Genomic DNA, 22,688 nt, shown 5'->3' on the forward strand with positions numbered 1-22,688 from the left:
TTTGTGAAATGTGGAAGGAAGATCTGAAGCCGGACTTTAACTGTTACACTGCTTCAACAGTGAAGATGAAACTCACGACAGTTGTAGTGTGTTGTGTGTGCATAACTTTCCCCTTCAGCATGAACTGAGCATTCACCTGGAAGGTGACTTGCCATCAGAAACGGAGGAGTTGGAGATGGGCAATATGGAGCTGATGCTGACATATCACCTGGTGCAGGTGAGGAAGCCCAGGCTCCAAGTGATGCAAGGGTTGTTCGAGATTGCCTGATAACTGCTGCTTTTGGACATTGAACCCTCCCTCCAGTCAACCCCTCACCTCTCTGGTCTCACTCCCCTATTTACAGAAAGACAAGGAGCCATTGTGTTAAAGTCCAAAAAAGATATTTTATTGCAGGAAACTTGGAAACATCGAGGTAGTTATTAAATGAAATGTCATGCAGCAGCTGAAATGTTAACATGGTATCAACATTTTATATTTATAAAATTATATTTGTGAATAAATGTTTTCTATTAAACTTTACAAACTTTTGCAAATGTCTTATTCAAACAACAAAACACAACATTTGAATATTAGATAATTATAACTAAATAACATATTTGATGTAAGCAAGGCAGAAAAATACTGATGATAAACATCCATGAAATGAAAAATCAGGGGCAGGATTCTCCGTCCTGCAGCACCCGCATTCTGGGGTGGGGCAGCCAATCCACCTAACCTGCACATCATTGGACCGTGGGATGCACCCAGAAGAAACCCACGCAGACACGGGGAAAATGTGCAGATTTCACACAGACAGCGACCCAAGCCAGGAATTGAACCTGGGACTTTGGAGCTGTGAAGCAACAGTGCTAACCACTGTATTACCGTGCTGCCCCGTGTTAGCAAGGAGACAGTCTTATTTACACTGGTTGGGTTCATTGATAGCATAACCAATGTTATTGCATATCTGACCCCTCAGAAAGTTAACAGACAGACAGAATTGTGTGTTAACAAGATTGTCTTTGATACATCAAAATCTGAACAACCATTATCCCCTTTCCTGGCTTTTACAATCAGAAACTAGGATTTCAAGTTTCAGCAATTAGTTTATCGATTAAGATAAATACACACCCTGTATCCAACTCATTGTCTGTGAAGTTCTGACTTTTCTTCCCTACTAAATGTTGAGTTGTCATATTTTAAATTAAAACATACAAATACTTTAAGTTCGCCACACGTAAAGTTAGGTAATAATATTTTGCCGATTTATATAGGAGTTTCATAGATTTAAAGCCAATACCATATGTTTACTTAGACTGAATAATCTTAAACCATAAAAAATGAAAATTACAATTTAAATGACAATAACAATAGCAATAGCATTAATTGTTTAAAAGAACAAAAAAGCTTCAACATATTTTAATGATAATGATATGATAATTATAATCGCTTATTGTCACAAGGAGGCTTCAATGAAGTTACTGTGAAAAGCCCCTAGTCACCACATTCCGGCGCCTGTTTGGGGAGGCTGGTATGGGAATTGAACCCGCGCTGCTGCCTTGTTCTGCATTACAAGCCAGCTACTTAGCCCACTGTGCTAAACCAACCCGTGGTTTAATAATAACAGCCGGAATCCTTGGGCTGTCTCTGTCTTCCCTTTAAAACTGTTCTTCCACAGCCTGCCCTCAATGGGGGTTCCCAATCTGACCCCATCATATGAGGGCAGGGCTGCACTCCTCCTGTGCCACGCTGGGAACTAGTTCAGACCGCAGTTTGGCGAGATTTGAACGCAGGCAAGTGGGCACTTTTTTCAGTCAGTGTCGGGGGGCTATGACTTCCGAAGTTACGGGCCAGCAGAAATTAAATTCCGGTGGACTGCAGCTCAATCTGTTGGAATGATAAGTGAGTGATAGCACAAACACTAAAACGTTTGCAATCAAAACCAAGGAACTTGCTATTTAAGTTCATGAAATGCTAACGGTAAAGATGTGCTCAGAACAGGTCTACTGCACAAAACCCCACATCAGGCACTCATTAACATCGCTGTGCTCCTGAACCTGCAAATATTTATTTTACATTCGTTGATATATCATTAAAAATGATGGACTGATACAAATAGAATGTGAAAGAAATCAAAGACAAGTGCAGATATATGTGTGAGATCAGGTTGGGTGACATTATTTTAAACAGTGCTAAATTCTTTGTTTAAATGAGAGGACACAGAATTTCACCTGAATTCTTAATCAGCATGGAATATATTAACTCTTTCATGACCACTATTGCAGTGTTATTTCAGTCCAATATTTTGTCCATTGTCGATTGTTCACCAAGATTGTTACATGAGGAATAAAGGAACAGGAGGCAGCTTTTCGGCCTTTACAACCTATTCCTCCATTCGATTAGATCATGCTTTGGTTTTTTTCAAACCGGTGACGCTACAATAAACTAGGCCCAGGCCACAAGGTTTCTGTGGTTGGGCTGAGGAATCAGACTGAGAGATTGGACATATGCCAAGGTACGATCAGATGAAATTCGCACAGGGCAGTGATGAAGCAACCATTCAACTGGGGAATCACATCCACCCACAGCAGCTCTATTGCCTTAGGTCAGGCTATGTGGAAACAGTCAGACTATTACTCATGCAGTTTGCAAACCCACAGGAAGGAATAGGGGAAGGTGATCATTTTACAGAAGTTCAAGCGATAGAGTGGAGAACGAGTGAGGCTTCACACGGGACCATTATACTCCTCTCAACAATTTAGAATCTGTGACCTCATAGGAACAGGAGTAGGCCATTCGGCCCCTTGAGCCTGACCTGCCATTCAAGCTATTGCCTCAAAGTTGTACGTTCAACTTTAGGGCGGCACGGTGGTTAGCACTGCTTCCTCACAGCACCAGGGGCCCGGGTTCAATCTGGCCTTGGAAACACGGTGGCACTGTGGTTAACACAGTTGCTTCACAGCTCCACGGTCCCAGGTTCGATTCCCGGCTTGGGTCACTGTCTGTGCGGAGTCTGCACGTTCTCCCCGTGTGTGCGTGGGTTTCCTCCGGGTGCTCCGGTTTCCTCCCACAGTCCAAAGACATGCAGGTTAGGTGGATTGGCCATGCTAAATTTCCCCTTAGTGTCTTGGGATGGTTCGGTTAGGTTATGGGGTTACGGGGTTAGGCGGGGAGGGGGCAAAGAGTGTTCATTTGAAGGGTCGGTGCAGACTCGATGGGCCAAATGGCCTCTTTCTGCATTGTAGGGATTCTTTGATTCAAATCTCACTCCAGGATTTGAGCAGAACATTCCTGTGCAGTACTGAGGGTGTGCTGCACTGTCTGGGGAGCGGTCGACTGAATTGGATGTTAAACTGACACCCGACCTGCTCACTCAGGTGATCCCACAGCGTTAATTTGAAAAGACATTCTCCCTGATATCCTGACCAATTGTAATCCCTCAACCAAAAAAAGCATCTAAATTACCTGGTTATGATCATGGAGCTGTTTGTGGGAGCTTGCTGTGCATAAAATGGCTGCCTTGTAGCCCATACCACAACAGTTTCTAACATTTCACAAAGTACTTTCTTGGTTGTAAGAGGCACTGTATAAATTCCAAATAGTCCTTCTTTTCAATTAGATTGGTTTTTTTTTAAACTTCCATTTAAGGGACAATTTAATGAGCCTACCCTGCACATCTTTGGGTTGTGGGGGCTGTCATGATATTCAGATAAACATCATAGTGCAAACACACACACACACTGATGGACAGATCAACGGACCAATCAATACACGCACAACATCACAGCCAATCACAGGCAAGAGCACACGCACTATAAAACAGGGAACACAACACTTCCCATTCATTCCAGCAGGAGACAGCTCAGGGCACAGAGCTCACAGCTTGCCACTCAGACATACACCATGTGCTGAGTGCTTCTCCAAGATAGTGTTAGGGCTAGATCCACAGATTAGAGGGTAATGAACGAACCACAGTAACCAGTTTACAGATGTTGTTATTGTTAGGAATAAAACTGAGTTGTACCATCCGCAACCGTGTTGGTTCGTCTGTGTAGCAGAGCACCCAACACGACAGGGGCGAAACCCACGCAGACACGGGGAGAATGTGCAAACTCTACACGGACAGTGACCCGGGGCCGGGATCGAACCTGGAACCCTGGCCCTGTGAGGTTTTCAATTCGATTCCTGTTAGTTTCTCACTGTTAATTACTCACCTTGGTTCTGTAACATGAAGACAAAAGTTTTTAAATTTGCAATTGACCCCCAGCCGCAGAGCAGGGCAGCATCCTGTAAAATGTGCGTGTTTGGTGAGGATACCTTGTGAGTGAAGACAAGCTGCCAATCTGCCGCACTCACCAGAGGCCACTGCTGCTGAGGGATGCCCCTTTCCTGACCCAAAGTTTCTCTCTCTCTCTCACACAATCTGCTCAACTTTTGTCACCTTCAGTGCGAACTGACAATATTCAGATTACCAAAGCTGACCCTAAATCAGCAGGGGGGCCTTGGCCAAGGGGAAAGTATTAACCAGATCCTCCAGTGATTGGATTTTGCAGGTTCCCGGCAGGTCAGGAACGTGTCAGGACGGCTGCTTGCTTGTGACCCAGGAACGAGTGTTTGCTCCATTCAGTTCTGCCACTTGACACTTTGCACTGGTTCCGTCAAATCGTATTAGTGAAAGAACCAGAGTGGAAAATTGAATGTGGTCATGGTGCCCTAAGTAATGTATTAACTGACTGCAAAGACAGGACTGTGGTCAGAGTATTACCACACAGCCGAGAGCAGAGGGAAGTGGGCCATTAATTGACAAAAAGATGAAGATTCAGCTTGTGGGAATAAACAGCCCTGTTTATAATGGCTGACTGACTGACACTGATTCCCACGCAGCAGCGATTCTAAGGTGCAGCCTTGCACTTCGATATCTTCATGGCCGTGCTCCTCCTGATCCCTAATCTCTTGATGTTACAGCTCATCCTTAAGGACTGCCCATTCCTCACACACACACAGCACAACATAGACACAGTGACCTTGGAAAGGACCTCAGACTGTTTCGTTCCACCTGGTTTGTGTTGGTATCAGATTCACAGGAACACAAGGTTATTGAAGATAGGAATCTGCTCAACTTAGACAAACATCGATTTAAAATCCTGTTCAACAGGAGCACATTTAAACAGTAAAGTCTTTGTTCGCCGCAGACCGATGGGAGCACAGTCCATTCTGAATGAGGGCGATGTGAGTTGAAGTCTGACTCCAGAGACTGCCTATATCCAGGTGGGAGTGCTGGAAGGCCGGAAGTGCAATCCTTCCCATGGGACATTGAAGTGAGGCCCTATCTGCTTTCAGGTTGCTGTCAATGATCTCATGCCGCAATTTCAAAGTGCATCTGCAGAGCTGCTGGTTTAACTGTTAAAAAACTGTTTAACTGTTTAAAAAACATTTAACTGTTTTCAGCAATATTTATTCCTCAACCAACACCGAACACAGAACATTGATTTGTTTCGCTGTTTTTCTGGGACTTGGCTGTGTGCAGATTTGCTGCAGTGTTTCCTGCCGGAGACTCGGCCCATCCAGAGGTGCCACAGAATTCAGCAGCTGCATTTAGTGGTCAGATATCAGCCCCTGGAAAGCAGCAATGGTGAAAATAAATGCTGACGTCTCACTGAGAGAGAAAACCTAACTTTATAGATAAAGGAAAGTGGGACAGAGAGAGAGAGTGGGGAGAAGGAGCAGAGAGAGCGAGAGATAGTGTGAATGGGGAGAGGGAGCAGAGAGAGAGAGAGAGTGTGAGAATGAGGAGAGGGAGCAGAGAAAGAGAGAGTGTGAAAGGGGAGGGGGAGGGAGACAGAGTAAGATAGAGAGTGAGTGAATGAAGAGAGAGAGAGGAAGAGAGGGAGAGAGAGAGAGAAAGATAGTGAGTGAATGGAGAGAGAGGGGGAGAGAGAGAGAAAGAGAGTAAGATAGAGAGAGTGAATGGAGAGACAGGGAGAGAGTGTGAATGGAGTGAGGGAACAGAGAGTGAATGTGAAAGGAGAGAGGGAGGGAGAGAGTAAGATAATGAGTGAATGGGGAGAGAGAGAGATATAGAGAGTGAGTGAATGGAGAGACAGAGTGAGAGAGAGCGAGAGAGAGCGAGAGAGTGAATGGAGAGACAGAGGGAGAGCAAGAGTGAGTGAGTGAATGGAGAGAGGGAGCAGAGAGGAGGAGTGGGGCCATTCCTGTTCCTGTGGTAAATCCCCCCTCGAGCACAATGCCGTCTTCAATGTTGATTGAATTTTGCTGTGTGGATCCTCGGTGCGCCGACCCTCGGTGCGCCGACCCTCGGTGCGCCGACCCTCGGTGCGCCGACCCTCGGTGCGCCGACCCTCCGTGCGGCGACCCTCCGTGCGCTGACCCTCCGTGCGCTGACCCTCCGTGCGCCGACCCTCCGTGCGCCGACCCTCCGTGCGCCGACCCTCCGTGCGCTGACCCTCCGTGCGCTGACCCTCCGTGCGCCGACCCTCCGTGCGCTGACCCTCCGTGCGCTGACCCTCGGTGCGCCGACCCTCGGTGCGCCGACCCTCCGTGCGGCGACCCTCCGTGCGCTGACCCTCCGTGCGCTGACCCTCCGTGCGCCGACCCTCCGTGCGCTGACCCTCCGTGCGCCGACCCTCCGTGCGCTGACCCTCCGTGCGCTGACCCTCCGTGCGCCGACCCTCCGTGCGCTGACCCTCTGCCTGAAGTAACATTAAGGAAACTCAAGTAAACCCCCCCCCCCCCCCACCTCTCCCCCCAACCATCCCCTCCCAACTCCGTCCCCCTTCTCACATTGAATTTGTCCCCCCCTCATAACCGACCCTTCAACTAAGGGGAACAGCTGCTCCCTATCCACCCTGTCCAGGCCCCTCATAATCTTGTCCACCTCGACCAGGTCGCCCCTCAGTCCTCTCTGCTCCGGCGAAAACAACCCAAGCCTATCCAACCTCTCTTCATAACTGAAATGTTCCATCCCAGGAACATCCTGGTGAATCTCCTCTGCACCTCCACCAGCGCAATCACATCCTTCCTGTAATGTGGCGACCAGAATTCACAGAGTGCTCCAGCTGTGGCCTCGTGCCCCCTCTACTGGCCAAAAACTGAACGAAATCAATGTTTGTGCCAATTTGCAAACTAAAAGCTTTTTTAATAGAATTGAAAACATCATTAATAAAAAGACAATAATTTATATGGAAATAAAAATCAAAAGGTATGTAAATTAGGCTGCTGATTGGTTATCACATTGTTTACACTATCAAAGAAAGATTTGTATTCATATAATAATAAAATAATAGTAATAATAATCATCATAATAATAATTGTCACAAGTGGGCTGACATTAACACTGCAATGAAGTTACTGTGAAAATCCCCCAGTCGCCACATTCCGGCACCTGTTCGGGTACACTGGGAGAATTCAGAATGTCCAATTCACCTAACAGCACGTCTTACCCGGAGGAAACCCACGCAGACACGGGGAGAACGTGCAGACTCCACACAGACAGTGACCCAAGCCGGGAATCGAACCTGGGACCCAGGCACTGTGAAGCAACAGTGTTAAGTACTGTGCTATCATGCCGCTCCTCTGTATTATTATATTATATAATGCCTTTTGAGATGTCACAAACTATATTACAACCAATTAAATAACTTTTGAAATGTAGGAGAGGCTGAAATCTGTATGATTTCCAGGAGCTGTGGACTCACGTTTTTAAAAAATTGAGATTACCCAATTCATTTTTTCCAATTAAGGGGCAATTTAGCGCGTTCAATCCACCTACCCTGCACATTTACGGGCAGCATGGTAGCATTGTGGATAGCACAATTGCTTCACAGCTCCAGGGTCCCAGGTTCGATTCCGGCTTGGGTCAATGTCTGTGCGGAGTCTGCACATCCTCCCCGTGTGTGCGTGGGTTTCCTCCGGGTGCTCCGGTTTCCTCCCACAGTCCAAAGATGTGCAGGTTAGGAGGATTGGCCATGATAAATTGCCCTTAGTGTCCAAAATTGCCCTTAGTGTTGGGTGGGGTTACTGGGTTATGGGGATAGGGTGGAGGTGTTGACCTTGGGTAGGGTGCTCTTTCCAAGAGCCGGTGCAGAGTCGATGGGCCGAATGGCCTCCTTCTGCACTGTAAATTCTATGAAAACATCTGTGGGTTGTGGGGGCGAAACCCACGCAGACACAGGAAGAATGTGCAAACTCCACACGCACAGTGACCCAGAGCCCGGATCGAACCTGGGACCTCGGTGCCCTGAGGCAGCAATGCTAACCACTGTGCCACCGTGCTGCCCTCGTAGACTCACTTTTAACCAATTAAGCACAGCCTTCTCCCCGCCATTCTCCATGAACTCACAATCCTCTCCCCTCGAGTCCCACCTCACATTTAACAAGTTCCTCCTCAGCTTCTTAAAATTGCCCCAATCCTGTTCCCGCTGCTGCGGTTTACTTTCTATTCATTCTATCTGAATCGGATGTCTGGGAGTCCTTGCTATTGCTGATCCTCGCTATTGCCGACCCTCGTTATTGCTGACCCTCGCTATTGCTGACCCTCGCTATCGCCGACCCTCGCTATTGCTGACCCTCGCTATTGCTGATCCTCGCTATTGCTGACCCTCGCTATCGCCGACCCTCGTTATTGCTGACCCTCGCTATTGCCGATCCTCGCTATTGCCGACCCTCGCTATCGCCGACCCTCGCTATCGCTGATCCTCGTTATTGCTGATCCTCACTATTGCTGATCCTCGCTATTGCCGACCCTCGCTATCGCCGACCCTCGCTATCGCCGACCCTCGCTATTGCTGATCCTCGTTATTGCTGACCCTCGCTATTGCTGACCCTCGCTATTGCTGATCCTCGCTATTGCTGACCCTCGCTATCGCCGACCCTCGTTATTGCTGACCCTCGCTATTGCCGATCCTCGCTATTGCCGACCCTCGCTATCGCCGACCCTCGTTATTGCTGACCCTCGCTATTGCCGATCCTCGCTATTGCCGACCCTCGCTATTGCTGATCCTCGTTATTGCTGATCCTCACTATTGCTGATCCTCACTATTGCCGACCCTCGCTATCGCCGACCCTCGCTATCGCCGACCCTCGCTATTGCTGATCCTCGTTATTGCTGACCCTCGCTATTGCCGACCCTCGCTATTGCTGACCCTCGCTATCGCCGACCCTCGCTATTGCTGACCCTCGCTATTGCTGACCCTCGCTATCGCCGACCCTCGTTATTGCTGACCCTCGCTATTGCCGATCCTCGCTATTGCCGACCCTCGCTATTGCTGACCCTCGCTATTGCTGATCCTCGCTATTGCTGACCCTCGCTATCGCCGACCCTCGTTATTGCTGACCCTCGCTATTGCTGATCCTCGCTATCGCCGACCCTCGCTATTGCTGATCCTCGTTATTGCCGATCCTCGCTATTGCTGATCCTCACTATTGCTGATCCTCGCTATTGCTGATCCTCGCTATTGCTGATCCTCGTTATTGCTGATCCTCGCTATTGCTGACCCTCGTTATTGCTGATCCTCGCTATTGCTGATCCTCGCTATTGCTGATCCTCACTATTGCTGATCCTCGCTATTGCTGATCCTCGCTATTGCTGACCCTCGCTATTGCTGATCCTCGTTATTGCTGATCCTCACTATTGCTGACCCTCGCTATTGCTGATCCTCGTTATTGCTGATCCTCACTATTGCTGATCCTCGCTATTGCTGACCCTCGCTATTGCTGATCCTCGCTATTGCTGATCCTCGTTATTGCTGATCCTCGTTATTGCTGATCCTCGCTATTGCTGATCCTCGCTATTGCTGATCCTCGCTATTGCTGATCCTCGCTATTGCCGACCCTCGCTATTGCTGATCCTCGTTATTGCTGATCCTCGCTATTGCTGATCCTCGCTATTGCTGATCCTCGCTATTGCTGATCCTCGCTATTGTCGATCCTCGCTATTGCCGATCCTCGCTATTGCTGATCCTCGTTATTGCTGATCCTCGCTATTGCTGATCCTCGCTATTGCTGATCCTCGCTATTGCCGACCCTCGTTATTGCTGATCCTCGCTATTGCTGATCCTCACTATTGCTGATCCTCGCTATTGCCGATCCTCACTATTGCCGATCCTCACTATTGCTGATCCTCACTATTGCTGATCCTCGCTATTGCTGACCCTCGCTATTGCTGATCCTCGCTATTGCTGATCCTCGCTATTGCTGATCCTCGTTATTGCTGATCCTCGTTATTGCTGATCCTCGCTATTGCTGATCCTCGTTATTGCTGATCCTCGCTATTGCTGATCCTCGCTATTGCTGATCCTCGCTATTGCCGACCCTCGCTATTGCTGATCCTCGTTATTGCTGATCCTCGCTATTGCTGATCCTCGCTATTGCTGATCCTCACTATTGCTGATCCTCGCTATTGTCGATCCTCGCTATTGCCGATCCTCGCTATTGCTGATCCTCGTTATTGCTGATCCTCGCTATTGCTGATCCTCGCTATTGCTGATCCTCGCTATTGCCGACCCTCGTTATTGCTGATCCTCGCTATTGCTGATCCTCGCTATTGCTGATTCTCACTATTGCTGATCCTCGCTATTGCCGATCCTCACTATTGCTGATCCTCACTATTGCTGATCCTCACTATTGCTGATCCTCACTATTGCTGACCCTCGCTATTGCTGACCCTCGCTATTGCTGATCCTCGTTATTGCTGATCCTCGTTATTGCTGACCCTCGCTATTGTCGATCCTCGCTATTGCCGATCCTCGCTATTGCTGATCCTCGCTATTGCTGATCCTCGTTATTGCTGATCCTCACTATTGCTGACCCTCGCTATTGCTGATCCTCGCTATTGCCGATCCTCACTATTGTTGATCCTCGCTATTGCTGACCCTCGTTATTGCTGATCCTCGCTATTGCTGATCCTCGCTATTGCTGATCCTCGTTATTGCTGACCCTCGCTATTGCTGACCCTCGCTATTGCTGACCCTCGCTATTGCCGACCCTCGTTATTGCTGATCCTCACTATTGCCGACCCTCGCTATTGCCGACCCTCGTTATTGCTGATCCTCGCTATTGCTGATCCTCGCTATTGCTGACCCTCGCTATTGCAGACCCTCGCTATTGCTGACCCTCGCTATTGCTGACCCTCGCTATTGCTGACCCTCGCTATTGCTGACCCTCGCTATTGCCGACTCTCGCTATTGCTGATCCTCGTTATTGCTGATCCTCACTATTGCTGATCCTCGCTATTGCTGATCCTCGCTATTGCTGACCCTCGCTATTGCTGATCCTCGTTATTGCTGACCCTCGTTATTGCTGATCCTCGCTATTGCTGATCCTCGTTATTGCTGACCCTCGCTATTGCTGATCCTCGTTATTGCTGATCCTCACTATTGCCGACCCTCGCTATTGCCGACCCTCGTTATTGCTGACCCTCGTTATTGCTGATCCTCGCTATTGCCGACTCTCGCTATTGCCGATCCTCGCTATTGCTGATCCTCGTTATTGCTGATCCTCACTATTGCTGATCCTCGCTATTGCTGATCCTCGTTATTGCTGATCCTCGCTATTGCTGATCCTCGCTATTGCTGACCCTCGCTATTGCTGATCCTCGCTATTGCTGATCCTCGTTATTGCTGATCCTCACTATTGCTGATCCTCGCTATTGCTGATCCTCGTTATTGCTGATCCTCACTATTGCTGATCCTCGCTATTGCTGATCCTCGCTATTGCTGATCCTCGTTATTGCTGATCCTCGTTATTGCTGATCCTCACTATTGCCGACTCTCGCTATTGCCGATCCTCGCTATTGCTGATCCTCGTTATTGCTGATCCTCACTATTGCTGATCCTCGCTATTGCTGATCCTCGTTATTGCTGATCCTCGCTATTGCTGATCCTCGCTATTGCTGACCCTCGCTATTGCTGATCCTCGCTATTGCTGATCCTCGTTATTGCTGATCCTCACTATTGCTGATCCTCGCTATTGCTGATCCTCGTTATTGCTGATCCTCACTATTGCTGATCCTCGCTATTGCTGATCCTCGCTATTGCTGATCCTCGCTATTGCTGATCCTCGCTATTGCTGACCCTCGCTATTGCTGATCCTCGCTATTGCTGATCCTCGTTATTGCTGATCCTCACTATTGCTGATCCTCGCTATTGCTGATCCTCGTTATTGCTGATCCTCACTATTGCTGATCCTCGCTATTGCTGATCCTCGTTATTGCTGATCCTCGCTATTGCTGATCCTCGTTATTGCTGATCCTCGTTATTGCCGACCCTCGTTATTGCTGATCCTCGTTATTGCTGATCCTCGCTATTGCTGACCCTCGCTATTGCTGATCCTCGTTATTGCTGACCCTCGTTATTGCTGATCCTCGTTATTGCTGATCCTCGCTATTGCTGACCCTCGCTATTGCTGATCCTCGTTATTGCTGACCCTCGTTATTGCTGATCCTCGCTATTGCTGATCCTCGTTATTGCCGACCCTCGTTATTGCTGACCCTCGCTATTGCTGATCCTCGCTATTGCTGATCCTCGCTATTGCTGATCCTCGCTATTGCTGATCCTCACTATTGCTGATCCTCGCTATTGCTGATCCTCGCTATTGCTGATCCTCGTTATTGCCGACCCTCGTTATTGCTGACCCTCGCTATTGCTGATCCTCGTTATTGCTGATCCTCGCTATTGCCGACCCTCGTTATTGCTGATCCTCGTTATTGCTGATCCTCGCTATTGCTGACCCTCGCTATTGCTGATCCTCGTTATTGCTGATCCTCGCTATTGCTGATCCTCGTTATTGCTGATCCTCGCTATTGCTGATCCTCGTTATTGCTGACCCTCGTTATTGCTGATCCTCGTTATTGCTGATCCTCGCTATTGCTGACCCTCGTTATTGCTGATCCTCGCTATTGCTGACCCTCGCTATTGCTGATCCTCACTATTGCTGATCCTCGCTATTGCTGATCCTCGTTATTGCTGATCCTCGCTATTGCCGACCCTCGTTATTGCTGATCCTCGTTATTGCTGATCCTCGCTATTGCTGACCCTCGCTATTGCTGATCCTCGTTATTGCTGATCCTCGCTATTGCTGATCCTCGTTATTGCTGATCCTCGCTATTGCTGATCCTCGTTATTGCTGACCCTCGTTATTGCTGATCCTCGTTATTGCTGATCCTCGCTATTGCTGACCCTCGTTATTGCTGATCCTCGCTATTGCTGACCCTCGCTATTGCTGATCCTCACTATTGCTGATCCTCGCTATTGCCGATCCTCGCTATTGCTGATCCTCGTTATTGCTGATCCTCACTATTGCTGATCCTCGCTATTGCTGATCCTCGCTATTGCTGATCCTCGCTATTGCTGATCCTCGCTATTGCTGATCCTCGCTATTGCTGATCCTCGTTATTGCTGATCCTCACTATTGCTGATCCTCGCTATTGCTGATCCTCGCTATTGCTGACCCTCGCTATTGCTGATCCTCACTATTGCTGATCCTCGCTATTGCTGATCCTCGTTATTGCTGATCCTCGCTATTGCCGACCCTCGTTATTGCTGATCCTCGTTATTGCTGATCCTCGCTATTGCTGGCCCTCGCTATTGCTGATCCTCGTTATTGCTGATCCTCGCTATTGCTGATCCTCGTTATTGCTGATCCTCGCTATTGCTGATCCTCGTTATTGCTGACCCTCGTTATTGCTGATCCTCGTTATTGCTGATCCTCGCTATTGCTGACCCTCGTTATTGCTGATCCTCGCTATTGCTGACCCTCGCTATTGCTGATCCTCACTATTGCTGATCCTCGCTATTGCCGATCCTCGCTATTGCTGATCCTCGTTATTGCTGATCCTCACTATTGCTGATCCTCGCTATTGCTGATCCTCGCTATTGCTGATCCTCGCTATTGCTGATCCTCGCTATTGCTGATCCTCGCTATTGCTGATCCTCGTTATTGCTGATCCTCACTATTGCTGATCCTCGCTATTGCTGATCCTCGCTATTGCCGACCCTCGTTATTGCTGACCCTCGCTATTGCTGATCCTCGTTATTGCTGATCCTCGCTATTGCTGATCCTCACTATTGCTGATCCTCGTTATTGCTGATCCTCGTTATTGCTGATCCTCGCTATTGCTGATCCTCACTATTGCTGATCCTCGCTATTGCTGATCCTCGCTATTGCTGATCCTCGTTATTGCTGATCCTCACTATTGCTGATCCTCGCTATTGCTGATCCTCGCTATTGCCGACCCTCGTTATTGCTGATCCTCGCTATTGCTGATCCTCGTTATTGCTGATCCTCGTTATTGCTGATCCTCGCTATTGCTGATCCTCGTTATTGCTGATTCTCGTTATTGCTGACCCTCACTATTGCTGATCCTCGCTATTGCCGACCCTCGTTATTGCTGATTCTCGTTATTGCTGACCCTCGTTATTGCTGATCCTCGCTATTGCCGATCCTCACTATTGTTGATCCTCACTATTGCTGATCCTCGTTATTGCTGACCCTCGCTATTGCTGACCCTCGCTATTGCTGATCCTCGCTATTGTCGATCCTCGCTATTGCCGATCCTTGCTATTGCTGACCCTCGCTATTGCTGATCCTCGCTATTGCTGACCCTCGCTATTGCTGACCCTCGCTATTGCTGATCCTCGTTATTGCTGACCCTCGCTATTGCTGATCCTCGCTATTGCTGACCCTCGCTATTGCTGACCCTCGCTATTGCTGATCCTCGTTATTGCTGACCCTCGCTATTGCTGATTCTCGTTATTGCCGACCCTCGCTATTGCCGACCCTCGCTATCGCCGACCCTCGTTATTGCTGACCCTCGCTATTGCTGATCCTCGTTATTGCTGATCCTCGCTATTGCTGATCCTCGTTATTGCTGATTCTCGTTATTGCTGATCCTCGTTATTGCTGATCCTCGTTATTGCTGATCCTCGCTATTGCTGACCCTCGTTATTGCTGATCCTCGCTATTGCTGATCCTCACTATTGCTGACCCTCGCTATTGCTGATCCTCGTTATTGCTGACCCTCACTATTGCTGATCCTCGCTATTGCTGACCCTCGTTATTGCTGATCCTCGTTATTGCTGATCCTCACTATTGCTGACCCTCGCTATTGCTGATCCTCGCTATTGCCGACCCTCGCTATTGCTGATCCTCGCTATTGCTGATCCTCGTTATTGCTGATCCTCGCTATTGCTGATCCTCGCTATTGCTGATCCTCGTTATTGCTGATCCTCGTTATTGCTGATCCTCGTTATTGCTGATCCTCGCTATTGCTGACCCTCGCTATTGCTGATCCTCGCTATTGCTGATCCTCGTTATTGCTGATCCTCGTTATTGCTGATCCTCGCTATTGCTGACCCTCGCTATTGCTGATCCTCGTTATTGCTGACCCTCGTTATTGCTGATCCTCGCTATTGTCGATCCTCGTTATTGCTGATCCTCGCTATTGCTGATCCTCGCTATTGCTGATCCTCGCTATTGCTGACCCTCGCTATTGCTGATCCTCGCTATTGCTGATCCTCGCTATTGCTGATCCTCGTTATTGCTGATCCTCACTATTGCTGACCCTCGCTATTGCTGATCCTCGCTATTGCTGATCCTCGCTATTGCTGATCCTCGTTATTGCTGACCCTCGCTATTGCTGATCCTCGTTATTGCTGATCCTCGTTATTGCTGATCCTCGCTATTGCTGACCCTCGCTATTGCCGATCCTCGCTATTGCTGATCCTCGTTATTGCTGATCCTCGCTATTGCTGACCCTCACTATTGCTGATCCTCGTTATTGCTGATCCTCGTTATTGCCGACCCTCGTTATTGCTGATCCTCGCTATTGCTGACCCTCGCTATTGCCGACCCTCGTTATTGCTGATCCTCGTTATTGTCGATCCTCGTTATTGCTGATCCTCGCTATTGCTGACCCTCGCTATTGCTGATCCTCGTTATTGTCGATCCTCGTTATTGCTGATCCTCGCTATTGCTGATCCTCGTTATTGCTGATCCTCGCTATTGCTGACCCTCGTTATTGCTGATCCTCGCTATTGCTGATCCTCGCTATTGCTGATCCTCACTATTGCTGATCCTCGCTATTGCTGATCCTCGCTATTGCTGACCCTCGCTATTGCTGATCCTCGTTATTGCTGATCCTCACTATTGCTGACCCTCGCTATTGCTGATCCTCGTTATTGCTGATCCTCACTATTGCTGATCCTCGCTATTGCTGACCCTCGCTATTGCTGATCCTCGCTATTGCTGATCCTCGCTATTGCTGATCCTCGCTATTGCTGATCCTCGTTATTGCTGATCCTCGTTATTGCTGATCCTCGCTATTGCTGATCCTCGCTATTGCTGATCCTCGCTATTGCTGATCCTCGCTATTGCCGACCCTCGCTATTGCTGATCCTCGTTATTGCTGATCCTCGCTATTGCTGATCCTCGCTATTGCTGATCCTCACTATTGCTGATCCTCGCTATTGTCGATCCTCGCTATTGCCGATCCTCGCTATTGCTGATCCTCGTTATTGCTGATCCTCGCTATTGCTGATCCTCGCTATTGCTGATCCTCGCTATTGCCGACCCTCGTTATTGCTGATCCTCGCTATTGCTGATCCTCGCTATTGCTGATCCTCACTATTGCTGATCCTCGCTATTGCCGATCCTCACTATTGCTGATCCTCACTATTGCTGATCCTCACTATTGCTGATCCTCGCTATTGCTGACCCTCGCTATTGCTGATCCTCGCTATTGCTGATCCTCGCTATTGCTGATCCTCGTTATTGCTGATCCTCGTTATTGCTGATCCTCGCTATTGCTGATCCTCGTTATTGCTGATCCTCGCTATTGCTGATCCTCGCTATTGCTGATCCTCGCTATTGCCGACCCTCGCTATCGCTGATCCTCGTTATTGCTGATCCTCGCTATTGCTGATCCTCGCTATTGCTGATCCTCACTATTGCTGATCCTCGCTATTGTCGATCCTCGCTATTGCCGATCCTCGCTATTGCTGATCCTCGTTATTGCTGATCCTCGCTATTGCTGATCCTCGCTATTGCTGATCCTCGCTATTGCCGACCCTCGTTATTGCTGATCCTCGCTATTGCTGATCCTCGCTATTGCTGATCCTCACTATTGCTGATCCTCGCTATTGCCGATCCTCACTATTGCTGATCCTCACTATTGCTGATCCTCACTATTGCTGATCCTCACTATTGCTGACCCTCGCTATTGCTGACCCTCGCTATTGCTGATCCTCGTTATTGCTGATCCTCGTTATTGCTGACCCTCGCTATTGTCGATCCTCGCTATTGCCGATCCTCGCTATTGCTGACCCTCGCTATTGCTGATCCTCGTTATTGCTGATCCTCACTATTGCTGACCCTCGCTATTGCTGATCCTCGTTATTGCTGATCCTCGTTATTGCTGATCCTCGCTATTGCTGATCCTCGCTATTGCTGACCCTCGCTATTGCTGACCCTCGCTATTGCCGACTCTCGCTATTGCTGATCCTCGTTATTGCTGATCCTCACTATTGCTGACCCTCGCTATTGCTGATCCTCGCTATTGCCGATCCTCACTATTGTTGATCCTCGCTATTGCTGACCCTCGTTATTGCTGATCCTCGCTATTGCTGATCCTCGCTATTGCTGATCCTCGTTATTGCTGACCCTCGCTATTGCTGACCCTCGCTATTGCTGACACTCGCTATTGCCGACCCTCGTTATTGCTGATCCTCACTATTGCCGACCCTCGCTATTGCCAACCCTCGTTATTGCTGATCCTCGCTATTGCTGATCCTCGCTATTGCTGACCCTCGCTATTGCAGACCCTCGCTATTGCTGACCCTCGCTATTGCTGACCCTCGCTATTGCTGACCCTCGCTATTGCTGACCCTCGCTATTGCCGACTCTCGCTATTGCTGATCCTCGTTATTGCTGATCCTCACTATTGCTGATCCTCGCTATTGCTGATCCTCGCTATTGCTGACCCTCGCTATTGCTGATCCTCGTTATTGCTGAGCCTCGTTATTGCTGATCCTCGCTATTGCTGATCCTCGTTATTGCTGACCCTCGCTATTGCTGATCCTCGTTATTGCTGATCCTCACTATTGCCGACCCTCGCTATTGCCGACCCTCGTTATTGCTGACCCTCGTTATTGCTGATCCTCGCTATTGCCGACTCTCGCTATTGCCGATCCTCGCTATTGCTGATCCTCGTTATTGCTGATCCTCACTATTGCTGATCCTCGTTATTGCTGACCCTCGCTATTGCCGATCCTCGCTATTGCCGACCCTCGCTATCGCCGACCCTCGCTGTTGCTGATCCTCGTTATTGCTGATCCTCGCTATTGCTGATCCTCGCTATTGCTGACCCTCGCTATTGCTGATCCTCGCTATTGCTGATCCTCGTTATTGCTGATCCTCACTATTGCTGATCCTCGCTATTGCTGATCCTCGTTATTGCTGATCCTCACTATTGCTGATCCTCGCTATTGCTGATCCTCGCTATTGCTGATCCTCGTTATTGCTGATCCTCACTATTGCTGATCCTCGCTATTGCTGATCCTCGTTATTGCTGATCCTCACTATTGCTGATCCTCGCTATTGCTGATCCTCGTTATTGCTGATCCTCGCTATTGCTGATCCTCGCTATTGCTGATCCTCGTTATTGCTGATCCTCGTTATTGCCGACCCTCGTTATTGCTGATCCTCGTTATTGCTGATCCTCGCTATTGCTGACCCTCGCTATTGCTGATCCTCGTTATTGCTGACCCTCGTTATTGCTGATCCTCGTTATTGCTGATCCTCGCTATTGCTGACCCTCGCTATTGCTGATCCTCGTTATTGCTGACCCTCGTTATTGCTGATCCTCGCTATTGCTGATCCTCGTTATTGCCGACCCTCGTTATTGCTGACCCTCGCTATTGCCGATCCTCGCTATTGCTGATCCTCACTATTGCCGACCCTCGTTATTGCTGATCCTCGTTATTGCTGATCCTCGTTATTGCTGATCCTCGCTATTGCTGATCCTCGTTATTGCTGATCCTCGCTATTGCCGACCCTCGTTATTGCTGATCCTCGTTATTGCTGATCCTCGCTATTGCTGACCCTCGCTATTGCTGATCCTCGTTATTGCTGATCCTCGCTATTGCTGATCCTCGTTATTGCTGATCCTCGCTATTGCTGATCCTCGTTATTGCTGACCCTCGTTATTGCTGATCCTCGTTATTGCTGATCCTCGCTATTGCTGACCCTCGTTATTGCTGATCCTCGCTATTGCTGACCCTCGCTATTGCTGATCCTCACTATTGCTGATCCTCGCTATTGCTGATCCTCGCTATTGCCGATCCTCGTTATTGCTGATCCTCGCTATTGCTGATCCTCGTTATTGCTGATCCTCGCTATTGCTGATCCTCGTTATTGCTGATCCTCGCTATTGCTGATCCTCGCTATTGCTGACCCTCGTTATTGCTGATCCTCGTTATTGCTGACCCTCGTTATTGCTGATCCTCGCTATTGCTGATCCTCGTTATTGCTGATCCTCGCTATTGCTGATCCTCGTTATTGCTGACCCTCGTTATTGCTGATCCTCACTATTGCTGACCCTCGTTATTGCCGACCCTCGCTATCGCCGACCCTCGCTATTGCTGATCCTCGCTATTGCTGACCCTCGTTATTGCTGATCCTCGCTATTGCTGACCCTCGCTATTGCTGATCCTCACTATTGCTGATCCTCGCTATTGCTGATCCTCGCTATTGCTGATCCTCGTTATTGCTGACCCTCGTTATTGCTGATCCTCGTTATTGCTGATCCTCGCTATTGCTGACCCTCGTTATTGCTGATCCTCGCTATTGCTGACCCTCGCTATTGCTGATCCTCACTATTGCTGATCCTCGCTATTGCTGATCCTCGCTATTGCCGATCCTCGTTATTGCTGATCCTCGCTATTGCTGATCCTCGTTATTGCTGATCCTCGCTATTGCTGATCCTCGTTATTGCTGATCCTCGCTATTGCTGATCCTCGTTATTGCTGACCCTCGTTATTGCTGATCCTCGTTATTGCTGACCCTCGTTATTGCTGATCCTCGCTATTGCTGATCCTCGTTATTGCTGATCCTCGCTATTGCTGATCCTCGTTATTGCTGACCCTCGTTATTGCTGATCCTCACTATTGCTGACCCTCGTTATTGCCGACCCTCGCTATCGCCGACCCTCGCTATTGCTGATCCTCGCTATTGCTGACCCTCGTTATTGCTGATCCTCGCTATTGCTGACCCTCGCTATTGCTGATCCTCACTATTGCTGATCCTCGCTATTGCCGATCCTCGCTATTGCTGATCCTCGTTATTGCTGATCCTCACTATTGCTGATCCTCGCTATTGCTGATCCTCGCTATTGCCGACCCTCGTTATTGCTGACCCTCGCTATTGCTGATCCTCGTTATTGCTGATCCTCGCTATTGCTGATCCTCACTATTGCTGATCCTCGCTATTGCTGATCCTCGCTATTGCTGATCCTCGTTATTGCTGATCCTCACTATTGCTGATCCTCGCTATTGCTGATCCTCGCTATTGCCGACCCTCGTTATTGCTGATCCTCGCTATTGCTGATCCTCGTTATTGCTGATCCTCACTATTGCTGATCCTCGTTATTGCTGATCCTCACTATTGCTGATCCTCGCTATTGCCGACCCTCGTTATTGCTGATCCTCGTTATTGCTGATCCTCGCTATTGCTGATCCTCGTTATTGCTGATTCTCGTTATTGCTGACCCTCACTATTGCTGATCCTCGCTATTGCCGACCCTCGTTATTGCTGATTCTCGTTATTGCTGACCCTCGTTATTGCTGATCCTCGCTATTGCCGATCCTCACTATTGTTGATCCTCACTATTGCTGATCCTCGTTATTGCTGACCCTCGCTATTGCTGACCCTCGCTATTGCTGATCCTCGCTATTGTCGATCCTCGCTATTGCCGATCCTTGCTATTGCTGACCCTCGCTATTGCTGATCCTCGCTATTGCTGACCCTCGCTATTGCTGACCCTCGCTATTGCTGATCCTCGTTATTGCTGACCCTCGCTATTGCTGATTCTCGTTATTGCCGACCCTCGCTATTGCCGACCCTCGCTATCGCCGACCCTCGTTATTGCTGACCCTCGCTATTGCTGATCCTCGTTATTGCTGATCCTCGCTATTGCTGACCCTCGCTATTGCTGATCCTCGTTATTGCTGATTCTCGTTATTGCTGATCCTCGTTATTGCTGATCCTCGTTATTGCTGATCCTCGCTATTGCTGACCCTCGTTATTGCTGATCCTCGCTATTGCTGATCCTCACTATTGCTGACCCTCGCTATTGCTGATCCTCGTTATTGCTGATCCTCGTTATTGCTGATCCTCGCTATTGCTGACCCTCGTTATTGCTGATCCTCGCTATTGCTGACCCTCGCTATTGCTGATCCTCGTTATTGCCGACCCTCGCTATTGCTGATCCTCGTTATTGCTGATCCTCGTTATTGCCGACCCTCGCTATTGCTGATCCTCGTTATTGCTGATCCTCGTTATTGCTGACCCTCGCTATTGCTGATCCTCGCTATTGCTGACCCTCGCTATTGCTGACCCTCGCTATTGCTGATCCTCGCTATTGCTGATCCTCACTATTGCTGACCCTCGCTATTGCTGATCCTCGTTATTGCTGATCCTCGTTATTGCTGATCCTCGTTATTGCTGACCCTCGCTATTGCTGATCCTCGCTATTGCTGACCCTCGCTATTGCTGATCCTCGCTATTGCTGATCCTCGTTATTGCTGATCCTCGTTATTGCTGACCCTCGCTATTGCTGATCCTCGCTATTGCTGACCCTCGCTATTGCTGACCCTCGCTATTGCTGATCCTCGCTATTGCTGATCCTCGCTATTGCTGACCCTCGCTATTGCTGATCCTCGCTATTGCTGATCCTCGTTATTGCTGATCCTCGTTATTGCTGATCCTCGTTATTGCTGACCCTCGCTATTGCTGATCCTCGCTATTGCTGACCCTCGCTATTGCTGATCCTCGCTATTGCTGATCCTCGCTATTGCTGATCCTCGCTATTGCTGATCCTCGTTATTGCTGATCCTCGTTATTGCTGACCCTCGCTATTGCTGATCCTCGCTATTGCTGACCCTCGCTATTGCTGATCCTCGCTATTGCCGACCCTCGTTATTGCTGATCCTCACTATTGTTGATCCTCGCTATTGCTGATCCTCGCTATTGCCGACCCTCGTTATTGCTGATCCTCGCTATTGCTGATCCTCGTTATTGCTGACCCTCGCTATTGCTGATCCTCGCTATTGCCGACCCTCGTTATTGCTGATCCTCGCTATTGCTGATCCTCGTTATTGCTGACCCTCGCTATTGCTGATCCTCGCTATTGCTGACCCTCGCTATTGCTGATCCTCGCTATTGCCGACCCTCGTTATTGCTGATCCTCGTTATTGCTGATCCTCGCTATTGCTGATCCTCGCTATTGCTGATCCTCGCTATTGTCGATCCTCGTTATTGCTGATCCTCGTTATTGCTGATCCTCGTTATTGCTGACCCTCGCTATTGCTGACCCTCGCTATTGCTGATCCTCGCTATTGTCGATCCTCGCTATTGCCGATCCTTGCTATTGCTGACCCTCGCTATTGCTGATCCTCGCTATTGCTGATCCTCGTTATTG

At 48.9% G+C, this 22,688-nt stretch overlaps 1 protein-coding gene across 2 annotated transcripts in view; it reads left to right on the forward strand.

The window, feature by feature from the left end:
- The first annotated feature begins 5,164 nt into the window (after positions 1–5,164).
- The window catches only part of LOC140403479 (protein NDNF-like), a 43,575-nt gene continuing 26,051 nt past the window's right edge, over positions 5,165–22,688 (forward strand). For both annotated transcript variants that reach the window (XM_072491383.1, XM_072491384.1), the window contains exon 1: positions 5,165–5,298. The gene's annotated coding sequence lies outside the window, so the exon portion shown is untranslated. The remainder of the gene's footprint in view (positions 5,299–22,688) is intronic.

This window comes from Scyliorhinus torazame, chromosome 28 (assembly GCF_047496885.1).
Source record: "Scyliorhinus torazame isolate Kashiwa2021f chromosome 28, sScyTor2.1, whole genome shotgun sequence".
Lineage (NCBI taxonomy): Eukaryota > Metazoa > Chordata > Chondrichthyes > Carcharhiniformes > Scyliorhinidae > Scyliorhinus > Scyliorhinus torazame.